Genomic DNA, 11,248 nt, shown 5'->3' on the forward strand with positions numbered 1-11,248 from the left:
CAGACAAAGTAGACTTCAAGATAAAACAGGTTAAGAAAGACAAAGAAGGGAAATATATAATGATAAAAGGGACACTCCATCAAGAAGACATATCACTTATAAATATATATGCACCCAACATAGGAGCACCAATGTACATAAAGCAACTATTAACAAACCTAAAAGGAGAAATCAACAACAACACAATAATAGTAGGGGATCTTAACACCCCACTTACAGCAATGGATAGATCATCCAGACAAAAAGTTAATAAAGAAATATTAGACTTAAATGAAAAACTGGACGAGATGGACCTAGTAGACATATACAGAGCACTCCACCCAAAAACAGCTGACTACACATTCTTCTCAAGCGCGCATGGAACATTCTCTAGGATAGACCATATGTTGGGAAACAAAGCAAGCCTCAATAAATTTAAGAAGATTGAAATCATAACAAGCATCTTTTCAGACCATAAGGCTATGAAACTGGAAATGAACCAGGAAAAAAAAACTGGGAAAGTGACAAAAATGTGGAGATTAAACAACATGCTACTGAACAACCAATGGATCATTGATGAAATTAAAGGAGAAATCAAAAACTATCTGGAAACAAACGAAAATGATAACATGCCATATCAAACCATATGGGACGCAGCAAAAGCGGTCCTGAGAGGGAAACTCATAGCGATACAAGCCCACCTTAACAAACAAGAAAAAGCCCTAATAGGCAACCTTAAATTACACCTAACAGAACTAGAAAAAGAAGAACAAACAAAGCCCAAAGCCAGCAGAAGGAGAGAAATAATAAAAATCAGAGCAGAAATAAATGATATTGAGACCAAAAAAACAGTAGAAAGGATTAATGAAACAAAGAGTTGGTTCTTCGAGAAGATAAACAAAATAGACAAACCCTTAGCCAGGCTAACTAAGAAAAAAAGAGAAAAGGCTCAAGTAAATAAAATTAGAAATGAAAGAGGAGAAATTACAACGGATACCATGGAAATACAGAGGATTATAAGAGAATACTATGAGAAATTATATGCCAACACATTGGACAATCTAGAAGAAATGGATAAATTCTTAGACTTATACAACCTCCCAAAATTGAACCAAGAAGAAATGGAGAATCTGAATAGACCAATCACAAGTAAAGAGATTGAAATAGTAATCAAAAACCTCCCAAAAAATAAAAGTCCAGGACCAGATGGCTTCTCCAGTGAATTTTACCAAACATTCAAAGAAGATTTAATACCCATCCTCCTCAAACTATTCCAAAAAATAGAGGAAGATGGAACACTTCCTGAATCATTCTATGAGGCCAACATCACCCTGATACCGAAACCAGACAAAGACAATACAAAGAAAGAAAATTACAGGCCAATATCGCTGATGAACATTGATGCAAAAATCCTCAACAAAATATTGGCAAACCGAATACAACAATATATTAAAAAGATCATACACCATGATCAAGTGGGATTTATACCAGAGACGCAGGGATGGTTCAACATCCGCAAATCAATCAATGTGATACATCACATCAACAAAACAAAGAATAAAAACCACATGATCGTCTCAATAGACGCAGAGAAGGCATTTGACAAGATACAACATCCATTTATGATAAAAACTCTCAATAAAATGGGAATAGAAGGAAAGTACCTCAACATAATAAAGGCCATATATGACAAACCCACAGCTAACATCATACTCAACGGAGAAAGACTGAAAGCCATTCCTCTGAGAACAGGAACGAGGCAGGGCTGCCCACTCTCACCACTCCTGTTCAACATAGTACTGGAGGTTTTGGCCAGAGCAATTAGGCAAGAAAAAGGAATAAAAGGCATCCAAATAGGTAACGAAGAAGTGAAACTCTCACTATTTGCAGATGACATGATTGTATATATAGAAAACCCTAAAGAATCTGTTGGAAAACTGTTAGAAACAATCAACAACTACAGCAAAGTTGCAGGGTACAAAATCAATCTACAAAAATCAGTTGCATTTCTATATGCTAAAAATGAACTAACAGAAAGAGAGCTCAAAAAGATAATACCATTTACAATTGCATCAAAAAGAATTAAATACCTAGGAATAAATCTTACCAAGGAGGTGAAGGACCTATACAATGAGAACTACAAGACATTATTGAGGGAAATCTACGATGACATAAAGAAATGGAAAGATATCCCATGCACGTGGATTGGAAGAATAAACATAGTTAAAATGTCTATATTACCTAAAGCAATCTACAGATTCAATGCAATCCCAATCAGAATCCCAATGACATTCTTCACAGAAATAGAAAAAAGAATACTAAAATTTATATGGGGCAACAAAAGACCCCGAATAGCTAAAGAAATCCTAAAGAAAAAGAACAAAGCAGGAGGCATCACAATTCCTGACTTCAAAACATACTACAAAGCAATAGTAATCAAAACAGCATGGTACTGGTACAAAAACAGACACACAGATCAATGGAACAGAATTGAAAGCCCAGAAATAAAACCACACATATACGGACAGCTAATTTTCGACAAAGGTGCTAAGGACATGCAATGGAGAAAGGAAAGTCTCTTCAATAAATGGTGTTGGGAAAACTGGACAGCCACATGCAAAAGAATGAAAGTGGACCATGTGCTATCGCCATTCACAAAAATTAACTCAAAATGGATCAAAGACCTGAAGGTGAGACCTGAAACTATAAAACTCATAGAAGAAAATATAGGCAACACACTATTTGACATTGGGTTTAAAGGAATCTTTTCGGATGACATGCCTACCCAGACTAGGGAAACTAAAGAAAAAATAAACAAGTGGGACTTTATCAGACTAAAGAGCTTTTATAAGGCAAATGAAATCAGAATCAAGATGAACAACCAACCAACCAGCTGGGAGAGAATATTTGCAAAACATACATCTGACAAGGGGTTGATCTCCATAATATATAAAGAACTCACACAATTGAACAACAAAAAAACAAACAACCCGATCAAAAAATGGGCAGAGGAAATGAACAGACACTTCTCCAAGGAAGATATACAGATGGCCAATAGGCACATGAAAAGATGCTCAACATCACTAATCATCAGGGAAATGCAAATCAAAACAACACTAAGATACCACCTCACACCCGTTAGAATGGCTATAATCACCAAGACAAAAAACAACAAATGTTGGAGAGGATGTGGAGAAACAGGAACCCTCATACACAGCTGGTGGGAATGCAAATTGGTGCAGCCTCTATGGAAAACGGTATGGAGATTCCTCAAAGAATTAAAAATAGAGATGCCCTATGATCCAGCCATCCCACTACTGGGAATCTATCCAACGCACCTGAAATCAACAATCCAAAGAGGCTTATGCACCCCTATGTTCGTTGCAGCATTATTCACCATAGCCAAGAAGTGGAAGCAACCTAAGTGTCCCTCGACTGACGATTGGATTAAGAAAATGTGGTATATATATACAATGGAATACTACTCAGCCATAAAAAAAGACAAAATCGTCCCATTTGCAACAACATGGATGGGCCTGGAGCGTATTATGTTAAGTGAAATAAGCCAGAAAGAGAAAGACAAACACTGTATGATCTCACTCATATGTGGAATATAAACCAACACATGGACAGAGAAAACTGGACTGTGGTTACCCGGGAAGTGGGGGTGGGGGGTGGGCACAAGGGGTGAAGGGAGTCATATATGGGGTGATGGACAAACAAAAATGTACAACCCAAAATTTCACAATGTTAGAAACCATTAAAATATCAATAAAAATCAAAAAAAAAAAAAAAAAAAAAAAAAAGAATAGCTTGTGGAAAGACCCCTAACAAATGAGGCATCATGTAGAGTTCTCAAACAGCTATTGTCCCTATTTTCAATATGTTCAAGAAGGCAGAGGAAAACATGAAGATGACAAAGAGACATGGAAGATATACAAGAGAACCAAATGGAATTTATGTAGATGGAAAAAACAATATCCGAAATGAAAAAATATGCTGTATGAAATTAACAGCAGATAAGACATGGCAGAAAAAAAAACAGTGAGCTTAAACGCAGTAGCAGGAGAACTATCAAAAATGAAGTAGAGAAAGAAACAAAGAGTGGAAAAACAATAAACAGAGAATCAGAGACCTATTGGACAATGTCAAACAGTCTAGCATGCACAGAATTGGAATCTCAGCAGGAAAGGGGGGAAGAAGAAGAAAAAAATATTTGAAAAAATCATGTGAAATTTTTTTCCAAATTTGATAAAAACTATCAACCTAGAGAACTAAGAAGCTTAAAGAAACCTAATCAGGTTAAACGCAAAGACAACCACGAAAAGGTACACCATAATTAAATTGCTGAAAAGCAAGACCATCTCTTCAGGTTAGCCCCATCTCTCTGGTGTAGGCATTTCTCTCAACCTAGACTTCTAAATCTAGCATTCTATCTTTAAGAAACGAAGGCAAAAAAAAAATGACACACAAAAGCCAAGAGAATTTATCACCTACAGGACTACACTACAAGAAATATTAAAGGAAGTCCTCAAGCAGAAGAAAAAGGATATTAGGTGGAAATTTGGATCTACACAAAGGAGGGAAAGCATCATAAATGAAAAATACGTGTATAAATATAATAGATGTTTTCTCGTATTTACATTTCTTTAAAAGATAATTGATTTTTAAAACTTTTTAGTTTGAAAATTGTCAACCCTACGTAAAAACAGAGAAAACAGTATGGTAATACAATCATAGAGACGTACTATGTTTATGGGCTAGAAGACTCAATATATCGATTCCTCGATACTGATCTAGAGTCAAAGGAATCCCATTCAAAATCCCAACAGGATTTTTTTGTAGAAACTGACAAGCTGATTCTAAAATCTGTACTGAAACGTCCAACATCTAGAAGAGTCAAACAATTTTGAAAAATAAGAATAGGTTGAAAGGCTTACACTGACTCCAGCACTTACACTGACAGTAATCAAAGCAGTGTGGTAATTGTGTAGATGTAGACATACAGATCAACGGAACAAAATAAAGTGTCCTGAAACAGACCCACACGTGTACGGTCAATTGATTTCTGAAAGAAACTCAAAGGCAGTCGATGGGGAAAGAATATTCTCTTCAACAAACAGATATCCATATGCAAAAGAAAAGAACCTTGACCTTTAACCTCACATCACACATAAAAATTAACTTGAAATGGATCATAAACTGAACTATAAAACTGGAAGAAAACAGAGGAGAAAATCTAAGTGACACTGGATTAGGCCAAAAAAAAAAAAAAAATTAAATAGGACACAGAAAGCAGAGACTATAAGAAAATGATAAATTTAGCTTCATCAAAATTAAATACTTTGGTTCTTCAAAAGATAGTTATGGAAATGAGAGGGGCAGCCACAGATGGGAGACAATACTAGTAAAACAAATATCTGATGAAAGAGTTGTATGTGGAATAAATAAAGAACTCTCACCAATCAACAGTAAGACGAACAACCTTAGTAAAAAAGTGGACAAAAATTCTGAACAGACACTTCACCAAAGATGATCTACAAGTGGCAAATAAGCACATGAAAACATCTTCACCATCGTCAGTCATTAAGGCAAGGCAAATTCAACCCACAAACCACAATGAGAAACTACATACCCACCAGAATGGTTACAATTTTAAAAACTGAGGATGTCGAGCAACCTGAACTAAACTCGCAAACATTCCAACAGGAAAAGTTCATCAATTTCTTATACATGTAAATATACATTTTCTGTGAAGCTTAGTAATCCCACTCCTAGGTATTTATCGAAGTGAAATAAAAACATCGATTCACAAAAAAGACTTAAACTTCAATGTCAATAGCAATTTTATTAATAAAAGCTCCAAATTGGAAACAACCAAAATATCCATCCCCTGGCGAACGGCTAAACAAATGGAATACCACTCCATGATAAACTACTGATACACACAACAACACGGATGAATTATTAAAGCATTAAACTAAGTGAAGGAAGCCAGATGTGAAAGGCTAAATACTGTATGATTCCATTTACATGCAATTCTAGAAAAGGCAAAAACCTAGTGAGAGAAAGCAGGTTTGTGGTTACCAGAGGCCAGGAAGTGGTGAGAGGGGACTGACAGCAAAGGGGCAGGAGCGAAAGCTGTGGGGTGACTGACATGTTCGACTGGTGATGACACGATGGCACAGGTTGGTCAAAACTCATCCAACTGCACTCTTAAAGTGGCTGAATTTTGTTATACATATATTATACCTTGTTAAAGCTGATTTAAAAAGCAAAACCAAAAAGTAGAGGCAGGAGGGATTTGAAAATTATGAGAGAATATTAAGAACAGCTATATTCCAATAAACTTCAAAAATCTAGATAAAATGGCTAATTTACTAACAAAATATAAATGAATAAAATTGGCCCAAGAAATAGAAAATCTGAATAGAACAATAACTATAAAAGAAACTGAAGTAATGCTACTTATCTTCCTAACACCTACCCCTCTTCCTTGCTGACAGAACCCTTCTTTTATTTAGGAACATGGTGGCCTTGAGACTTAAAAGGAGGGTGGTTTTCTCAGCAGCCCCAAGGAAGCTATTTGTCTGTGCAGTCCAATAAGGTTGCCATGAGCTGCATGTCGCTATTTAACTTTAACTAAGATTAAATAATGTTATAAACTCAGCTCCTGATCTCACCACACTTCAAGTGCTCAAAAGCCACACGTGACTAGTGGCTACTGCACTGCACAGCGCAGATACAGAACATTCTCACAATTGCAAAATGTCTACCAAACAGTGCTGGTCTAAGCCAATCATGAGAATTCCACTCCCTCAGCCAGCACTTGGTTTATCAATGTGCAGGTGATGGTCTGTAATCAGTCTCTGGATATGGGTAACCACTTTTCAAGCATCTGATCTCCTCTCATCTTGGATAAGAGATCAGAAGAACATAGGCAGCCCTAATAATCTCAGTGTTTATCTTTGTCCAGTCCTCAAAGCACAGGCTGGAATACTGGAATCAGGTCGCTTGGCTGTAACTTGGAGAGGTTACGCTCTACCAGCTGATCAGTTAACTACGGTGTAACACAAATGTGCTGTATAACACGCCACCCTACAGCTCGTGCCTTGAGACGGCAGTCATTTATTCTCACAGATCAGTAGGTTAGCTGACGACTGGCTGACCTAGGCAAGGCTTCTGGAGGAGCAGTTTGGGTCTGCTTAATGTCAGTCTCATCCTCCTCCTGAGACCAGCAAAGTGACCCAGGAAAGTTCTTATGGCAATGGCTGAGGTGTAAGAGTGCAAATCCAATTACACAAGTACTTTTCGAAGTGCTTGGTCACGGCAAAACCACTAGGGTTCCAGGAGCCAAAGCAAGTCACACGGATGGACTCCAAGTCAAGATGTGGGGGAACACACTACACTTCTTTACTGGGGGGAACGCCTCATGGCAAAGAGCGTGGATATGGGGGGCGGGATTGGGTCAGTTACACAGTCCATCACACCAACCACAGTAATATTAATCACATGGTAATTATGGAATCATTAACTCAAAAGGCCGTAAAAGCAACCGGCAGTAGAGTCTCACATCTGCAAAGCAATGAGGTATACAGGAGAGAATGTGGGCTTTGAAGGGCTAGATTTAATTCTAGCTTTGGCATTTACTAACTGTGTGGCCTGGACTAGTTAGCTAGCCTCTCTGTGCCAGTTTTCTCATCTCTAAAATAGGAATGATAGCAGGACTGTGGTTAGACCTAAGTACAACAGCACATTAACAGAAATTTAGCATGTATTCAGTAAGTGGTAGTTGCTATCACCATCATCCTGAGAACACTATAAACCAGTTTATAATAACTAAACTTTAATGTGGCAGGATGCGGACCCTAGATCAGTGTGTTTCAAATTTGACTGCACATTAGAATCACCCAGAGGGAACTTTTAAAAATCCTCATGCCCAGGTACTTCCCAGCCAATTAAACCAGAATCTCTGGGGGTAGGGCCCAGGCACTACCCCCTTATTTTTCAGGATCCCTAGATGATTCCAGCGTGCAGCCAAGTTTGGATAACCAGCCGCCTACTAAAATCCATTTTTTTCCTTCCAACGTATAGTACAGAAGGGAAATGTCTGCCCAAATGGCACGGCATCTGTAATAGTCTCACAACCAGCTCTAGCCAATGAACTGTGAGCAGAGGTAACACGTGCCATTTCTCTTACAACAATCTTGTAACAGAGATATTATTGAACCAGAACATATTTCTTCAACTATTTATTCTGTTCTCTGGTAACTCATCCAGTAGCTTTTAAATTATATATACCACTATAATTTGCACATTCCTTCAGATGTTTGCCTCCAACACAATCCTTTTAACATTACAGCCTCAAAGTATGTATCATTTATAATGATAAGTTGGAGAAAAATGAATACCAAGATTTCCAGCAAGGCTCTCCTTTTGTCCAGTTCTCAACTGAGCAAACATTTGTGATCCCCCTTGCCGCCCCTCAAATCTTGTTTTGGTTGACTCTTTTTCTAAGAGATCTCTATCTAAGAATAACTTCTTGAACCAAAGATATTATTTAATCAAAGCCATTTATAACCATACTGTTAACCGGCAGCCAATAAGTCAGGTACTAGTAAAATTCTATATACCTCTCTAATCATATTCCAATTCCAAATCCTTCTCCTGGTTTTCTCCATACCACTTGAATCACACCCTTGATGGTTTTACTTCTTCCTCCTCTCCCTTAAATATCAGTCTTTGGGTAAAACATGATTATATGCAGTTTTCTATATAGACCACACTTTTACCGTCCCGCGTTTAAATGCAAAAGCCCTTTGCTTGAAACGCCCTGTCACATTTTTCTTACTATCGCTGTCCCAATATTCCCACAAAACCTTCCATGACCAGGTATGCTGAGTTAAGGGCCTCTCCTCCTTGATCCCAACTGCTACAGTGCTCTTAACTGTTTGATTTTGAACTACTTGGAATAGTATCCTATTAAGCGTTGTACCCCCAATGCCAGGTCAGTGCCAGGATACAAAAGATATACAAAATAAGGTCACACAAAGATCTCTAACTCCCTAAATATCCTCCCTCTTTTTAAGAACTTAATAGTATTTTACTCACATTTCATTTTGGACAAGTGTCTCTTAATCACATTCTAGAAGACTATAGGTAATGTGAATCTATTCCTTACTATTTCTGGCCCAGAATGAGAGAGAGAAAACTGATCTGCATCTTTTACAGAAAGCAGAGATAGACTGCTAGACAAATAAACACAAATGTTAAGTTACTAAGACAACAGAACAAATGAATGTCAATTAAACTTTAATTCAGACTTTTTTCCTCCAAATTACTATATCTTCATTAAAAGACACATACCAATTCTGAATTATAGCAAATCCATGATAGGCCAGGTTCTAGGCTATCAAAGGCAACAACAAGTATGCATTTGTCACCCTGCTGTCCAAGGTGAGCTTTATGCAAGTGAAACCTCATCATTACTGATGACTGAAAAGCTCTTAACGACCTAGCAGCACGACCACAATCTTTTTCCAGCAGGGTGAGAGTATTTTCACCTGTTGAACCCTAAAACACGTTTTAGTCACATAAACTTGAAAAATGCCCTTATAAGAAGCTTTTTCACCAGCAGATTCTGTTTCCCCCAAATCTTTCTAGCCTGAACTCTTACTAAAAGATCTGTTTTAATAATTCCATACATACAGTTCTTTTAGGCTGGGCAAAAAAAGGAGATATATAATAGCACCTGCAAAAGTAAACTATTTTATTCTCAAACTACCAAGGTATTGGCCAACTGGTCCTTCCAAGCTCTAGAAAGTGCAGGTTATCCAATATACGAACACTTGTTTCACTACTGTCCACTCTGCTTCCTGCATGGTTACTGATCATAAACCAACTAGTCTTTTCGGGCACAGTAGAGATCTCACAGATCATTTCTATTCATGGGAGTGTCATCATTTCTGCTATCACCCAAACGAATAATTTAAAAAATAGCTGTCATGGCTTTAAAATTATTTAATTTTGTTCAGTTAAAGCCTCAAGTTAATTTAAAGGAAGACATCAAACATCGAGGACTTCTACCTCGTGGCTAACGTCAAGTCACTTAGAAAAAACGCACAAGCTTAAGGATCATTATTCAGTAATCCTGTATATCAGACAGCGACCGTCAATCATCAGCTAACACATCTTCGTTCACTAACCTAGCAAGTAGCGTGGAGTTAAAATGAGCAACCTGCAAGGGCGGGTTTGAATGCGAATGCAATTCACCTGACTCTGAAGGTAACTGAGAACTTGCAGAATTAACTCAGAAGCCCGGCCTCCCCTTGGACTAAGTTACAGTCGCGCACGAGGAAGCCGGGCGGCCGCCCGGCTCCAGCCTCCAGGGGCACAGCTGCGGCGAACGGCGACACCCACCCAGTGTTCCCCCCAAAGGCTCCGCAGCCGCGCGGGGAGCCGAGCAGGGTGTCAGCGCCCGGTCGCCCCCAGCAGCCCGGGCAAACGAGCCGCCGCGAGGACAGCCCCTCGGACGCTCGAGCCAGACCCCGCAGGCCCGGGCCCCGGGGGGACGCAAGCCCGCCGTCCCAGGGCGCCCCCTTCTCCCCGGGAGCCGGGGGGTGCGGGGGCCCGCGCGTCCGGGGTGGGGAAGGGTCCAGGAGACTCGCGCGGCGCTCCCTCTCAGCCCTTTACCTTCCCGGGCTCCAGCACGACCGAGTCCTCCCTCCCTGGGATCCCCGGCTGCGTCCACGGACATCTTCCGCCCCCGACCTCTGACCCCTGACCCCCCCATCACCCAGGTGCCTACCTAGCCTGGTTCTCCGAGCCTCTTGAGCCTCTCTGCAGCACGGCCCGGGGCCCCCTAATGCCCCCTCGGGTTGCGGGCAGGCATTCGCCACCCACCGAACACCCGCCTGAAGTGGGCGCGCGCGCTTCAGGCTGGTCTGTGTCGCGGTTCCCGGGGGGCCCAGAAACCACAGCGCCTAGCTGCCGGGCGCGCGCGAGCGTGAGGTCAACGTGAACGCGCACGTCGGGGCGCCCCACCCCCTTTCTCCCGCGATGGCTTCATGAGTCTTTTCTGCGCAAGTCCGCACGGTTAAAGATTATCAAAGGAGACGGGTCGAGTCTCGCGATAGCTCTGTCCCACGATATTAAAGAATTTGTACAGGATTGGCTGGAACCTTTAAGGAGGAGGCGGGGCTCTAAGAAGATGTGGGCGGGGCTCCCCGCTGAAGGGGCGGGACTCTCCTTGAAGCGAGTGACTGGTGTA

The 11,248-nt window shown here is 40.3% G+C and overlaps 1 protein-coding gene across 3 annotated transcripts in view; it reads right to left on the bottom strand.

Moving 5' to 3' along the window:
- The window catches only part of SHPRH (SNF2 histone linker PHD RING helicase), a 97,656-nt gene extending 86,692 nt beyond the window's left edge, over positions 1 to 10,964 (bottom strand). For 2 of the 3 annotated variants that reach the window (XM_058534235.1, XM_058534232.1), the window contains exon 1: positions 10,787 to 10,964. The gene's annotated coding sequence lies outside the window, so the exon portion shown is untranslated. The remainder of the gene's footprint in view (positions 1 to 10,786) is intronic. The other variant, XM_058534234.1, reaches the window with a different exon arrangement.
- Positions 10,965 to 11,248: the final 284 nt, after the last annotated feature.

The sequence above is a fragment of the Diceros bicornis genome, chromosome 39, assembly GCF_020826845.1.
Source record: "Diceros bicornis minor isolate mBicDic1 chromosome 39, mDicBic1.mat.cur, whole genome shotgun sequence".
NCBI lineage: Eukaryota > Metazoa > Chordata > Mammalia > Perissodactyla > Rhinocerotidae > Diceros > Diceros bicornis.